Here is a 5,433-nt window from a genome sequence, read left to right on the forward strand (position 1 = left end):
TAACCCTAATGTCGGAAAGTGGGTACCCTAACCCTAATGTCGGGAAGAGTGCACCCCAGCCATAATGTCAGATTGAGTGCACCCTAACACTAATGTCGGGAAGAGTGCACCCCAGCCATAATGTCAGATTGAGTGCACCCTAACCCTAATGTCGGGAAGAGTGCACACTAACCCTAATGTCGGAAAGTGGGTACCCTAACCCTAATGTCGGGAAGAGTGCACCCTAACCCTAATGTCGGAAAGTGGGTACCCTAACCCTAATGTCGGGAAGAGTGCACCCCAGCCATAATGTCAGATTGAGTGCACCCTAACCCTAATGTCGGGAAGAGTGCACCCTAACCCTAATGTCGGAAAGTGGGTACCCTAACCCTAATGTCGGGAAGAGTGCACCCTAACCCTAATGTCGGAAAGTGGGTACCCTAACCCTAATGTCGGGAAGAGTGCACCCCAGCCATAATGTCAGATTGAGTGCACCCTAACCCTAATGTCGGGAAGAGTGCACCCTAACCCTAATGTCGGAAAGTGAGTACCCTAACCCTAATGTCGGGAAGAGTGCACCCAAGCCATAATGTCAGATTGAGTGCACCCTAACCCTAATGTCGGGAAGAGTGCACCCCAGCCATAATGTCAGATTGAGTGCACCCTAACCCTAATGTCGGGAAGAGTGCACCCTAACCCTAATGTCGAAAAGTGGGTACCCTGACCCTAATGTCGGGAAGAGTGCACCCTAACCCTAATGTCGGAAAGTGGGTACCCTAACCCTAATGTCGGGAAGAGTGCACCCCAGCCATAATGTCAGATTGAGTGCACCCTAACCCTAATGTCGGGAAGAGTGCACCCTAAGCCTAATGTCGGAAAGTGGGTACCCTAACCCTAATGTCGGGAAGAGTGCACCCCAGCCATAATGTCAGATTGAGTGCACCCTAACCCTAATGTCGGGAAGAGTGCACCCTAACCCTAATGTCGGAAAGTGGGTACCCTAACCCTAATGTCGGGAAGAGTGCACCCTAACCCTAATGTCGGAAAGTGGGTACCCTAACCCTAATGTCGGGAAGAGTGCACCCCAGCCATAATGTCAGATTGAGTGCACCCTAACCCTAATGTCGGGAAGAGTGCACCCTAACCCTAATGTCGGAAAGTGGGTACCCTAGCCCTAATGTCGGGAAGAGTGCACCCCAGCCATAATGTCAGATTGAGTGCACCCTAACCCTAATGTCGGGAAGAGTGCACCCTAACCCTAATGTAGGAAAGTGGGTACCCTAACCCTAATGTCGGGAAGAGTGCACCCTAACCCTAATGTTGGAACGTGGGTACCCTAACCCTAATGTCGGGAAGAGTGCACCCAAGCCATAATGTCAGATTGAGTGCACCCTAACCCTAATGTCGGGAAGAGTGCACCCCAGCCATAATGTCAGATTGAGTGCACCCTAACCCTAATGTCGGGAAGAGTGCACCCCAGCCATAATGTCAGATTGAGTGCACCCTAACCCTAATGTCGGGAAGAGTGCACCCTAACCCTAATGTCGGAAAGTGGGTACCCTAACCCTAATGTCGGGAAGAGTGCACCCCAGCCATAATGTCAGATTGAGTGCACCCTAACCCTAATGTCGGGAAGAGTGCACCCTAACCCTAATGTCGGAAAGTGGGTACCCTAACCCTAATGTCGGGAAGAGTGCACCCTAAGCCTAATGTCGGAAAGTGGGTACCCTAACCCTAATGTCGGGAAGAGTGCACCCCAGCCATAATGTCAGATTGAGTGCACCCTAACCCTAATGTCGGGAAGAGTGCACCCCAGCCATAACGTCAGATTGAGTGCACCCTAACCCTAATGTCGGAAAGTGGGTACCCTAACCCTAATGTCGGGAAGAGTGCACCCTAAGCCTAATGTCGGAAAGTGGGTACCCTAACCCTAATGTCGGGAAGAGTGCACCCCAGCCATAATGTCAGATTGAGTGCACCCTAACCCTAATGTCGGGAAGAGTGCACCCTAACCCTAATGTCGGAAAGTGGGTACCCTAACCCTAATTTCGGGAAGAGTGCACCCTAACCCTAATGTCGGAAAGTGGGTACCCTAACCCTAATGTCGGGAAGAGTGCACCCGAGCCACAATGTCAGATTGAGTGCACCCTAACCCTAATGTCGGGAAGAGTGCACCCTAACCCTAATGTCGGAAAGTGGGTACCCTAGCCCTAATGTCGGGAAGAGTGCACCCCAGCCATAATATCAGATTGAGTGCACCCTAACCCTAATGTCGGGAAGAGTGCACCCTAACCCTAATGTCGGAAAGTGGGTACCCTAACCCTAATGTCGGGAAGAGTGCACCCTAACCCTAATGTTGGAAAGTGGGTACCCTAACCCTAATGTCGGGAAGAGTGCACCCTAACCCTAATGTCGGAAAGTGGGTACCCTAACCCTAATGTCGGGAAGAGTGCACCCCAGCCATAATGTCAGATTGAGTGCACCCTAACCCTAATGTCGGGAAGAGTGCACCCTAACCCTAATGTCGGAAAGTGGGTACCCTGACCCTAATGTCGGGAAGAGTGCACCCTAACCCTAATGTCGGAAAGTGGGTACCCTAACCCTAATGTCGGGAAGAGTGCACCCCAGCCATAATGTCAGATTGAGTGCACCCTAACCCTAATGTCGGGAAGAGTGCACCCTAACCCTAATGTCGGAAAGTGGGTACCCTAACCCTAATGTCGGGAAGAGTGCACCCCAGCCATAATGTCAGATTGAGTGCACCCTAACCTTAATGTCGGGAAGAGTGCACCCTAACCCTAATGTCGGAAAGTGGGTACCCTAACCCTAATGTCGGGAAGAGTGCACCCCAGCCATAATGTCAGATTGAGTGCACCCTAACCCTAATGTCGGGAAGAGTGCACCCTAACCCTAATGTCGGAAAGTGGGTACCCTAACCCTAATGTCGGGAAGAGTGCACCCTAACCCTAATGTCGGAAAGTGGGTACCCTAACCCTAATGTCGGGAAGAGTGCACCCCAGCCATAATGTCAGATTGAGTGCACCCTAACCCTAATGTCGGGAAGAGTGCACCCCAGCCATAACGTCAGATTGAGTTCACCCTAACCCTAATGTTGGGAAGAGTGCACCCTAACCCTAATGTCGGAAAGTGGGTACCCTAACCCTAATGTCGGGAAGAGTGCACCCTAAGCCTAATGTCGGAAAGTGGGTACCCTAACCCTAATGTCGGGAAGAGTGCACCCCAGCCATAATGTCAGATTGAGTGCACCCTAACCCTAATGTCGGGAAGAGTGCACCCTAACCCTAATGTCGGAAAGTGGGTACCCTAACCCTAATGTCGGGAAGAGTGCACCCTAACCCTAATGTCGGAAAGTGGGTACCCTAACCCTAATGTCGGGAAGAGTGCACCCCAGCCATAATGTCAGATTGAGTGCACCCTAACCCTAATGTCGGGAAGAGTGCACCCTAACCCTAATGTCGGAAAGTGGGTACCCTAGCCCTAATGTCGGGAAGAGTGCACCCCAGCCATAATGTCAGATTGAGTGCACCCTAACCCTAATGTCGGGAAGAGTGCACCCTAACCCTAAAGTCGGAAAGTGGGTACCCTAACCCTAATGTCGGGAAGAGTGCACCCTAACCCTAATGTTGGAAAGTGGGTACCCTAACCCTAATGTCGGGAAGAGTGCACCCTAACCCTAATGTCGGAAAGGGGGTACCCTAACCCTAATGTCGGGAAGAGTGCACCCCAGCCATAATGTCAGATTGAGTGCACCCTAACCCTAATGTCGGGAAGAGTGCACCCTAACCCTAATGTCGGAAAGTGGGTACCCTAACCCTAATGTCGGGAAGAGTGCACCCCAGCCATAATGTCAGATTGAGTGCACCCTAACCCTAATGTCGGGAAGAGTGCACCCTAACCCTAATGTCGGAAAGTGGGTACCCTAACCCTAATGTCGGGAAGAGCGCACCCCAGCCATAATGTCAGATTGAGTGCACCCTAACCCTAATGTCGGGAAGAGTGCACCCTAACCCTAATGTCGGAAAGTGGGTACCCTAACCCTAATGTCGGGAAGAGTGCACCCTAACCCTAATGTCGGAAAGTGGGTACCCTAACCCTAATGTCGGGAAGAGTGCACCCCAGCCATAATGTCAGATTGAGTGCACCCTAACCCTAATGTCGGGAAGAGTGCACCCTAAGCCTAATGTCGGAAAGTGGGTACCCTGACCCTAATGTCGGGAAGAGTGCACCCTAACCCTAATGTCGGAAAGTGGGTACCCTAACCCTAATGTCGGGAAGAGTGCACCCCAGCCATAATGTCAGATTGAGTGCACCCTAACCCTAATGTCGGGAAGAGTGCACCCTAACCCTAATGTCGGAAAGTGGGTACCCTAACCCTAATGTCGGGAAGAGTGCACCCCAGCCATAATGTCAGATTGAGTGCACCCTAACCCTAATGTCGGGAAGAGTGCACCCTAACCCTAATGTCGGAAAGTGGGTACCCTAACCCTAATGTCGGGAAGAGTGCACCCCAGCCATAATGTCAGATTGAGTGCACCCTAACCCTAATGTCGGGAATAGTGCACCCCAGCCATAACGTCAGATTGAGTGCACCCTAACCCTAATGTTGGGAAGAGTGCACCCTAACCCTAATGTCGGAAAGTGGGTACCCTAACCCTAATGTCGGGAAGAGTGCACCCTAACCCTAATGTCGGAAAGTGGGTACCCTAACCCTAATGTCGGGAAGAGTGCACCCTAACCCTAATGTCGGAAAGTGGGTACCCTAACCCTAATGTCGGGAAGAGTGCACCCCAGCCATAATGTCAGATTGAATGCACCCTAACCCTAATGTCGGGAAGAGTGCACCCTAACCCTAATGTCGGAAAGTGGGTACCCTAACCCTAATGTCGGGAAGAGTGCACCCCAGCCATAATGTCAGATTGAGTGCACCCTAACCCTAATGTCGGGAAGAGTGCACCCTAACACTAATGTCGGAAAGTGGGTACCCTAACCCTAATGTCGGGAAGAGTGCACCCTAACCCTAATGTCGGAAAGTGGGTACCCTAACCCTAATGTCGGGAAGAGTGCACCCTAACCCTAATGTAGGAAAGTGGGTACCCTAACCCTAATGTCGGGAAGAGTGCACCCCAGCCATAATGTCAGATTGAGTGCAACCTAACCCTAATGTCGGGAAGAGTGCACCCTAACCCTAATGTCGGAAAGTGGGTACCCTAACCCTAATGTCGGGAAGAGTGCACCCTAACCCTAATGTCGGAAAGTGGGTACCCTAACCCTAATGTCGGGAAGAGTGCACCCCAGCCATAATGTCAGATTGAGTGCACCCTAACCCTAATGTCGGGAAGAGTGCACCCTAACCCTAATGTCGGAAAGTGGGTACCCTAACCCTAATGTCGGGAAGAGTGCACCCTAACCCTAATGTCGGAAAGTGGGTACCCT

Source organism: Melopsittacus undulatus, chromosome 26 (genome assembly GCF_012275295.1).
Source record: "Melopsittacus undulatus isolate bMelUnd1 chromosome 26, bMelUnd1.mat.Z, whole genome shotgun sequence".
Classification (NCBI taxonomy): domain Eukaryota; kingdom Metazoa; phylum Chordata; class Aves; order Psittaciformes; family Psittaculidae; genus Melopsittacus; species Melopsittacus undulatus.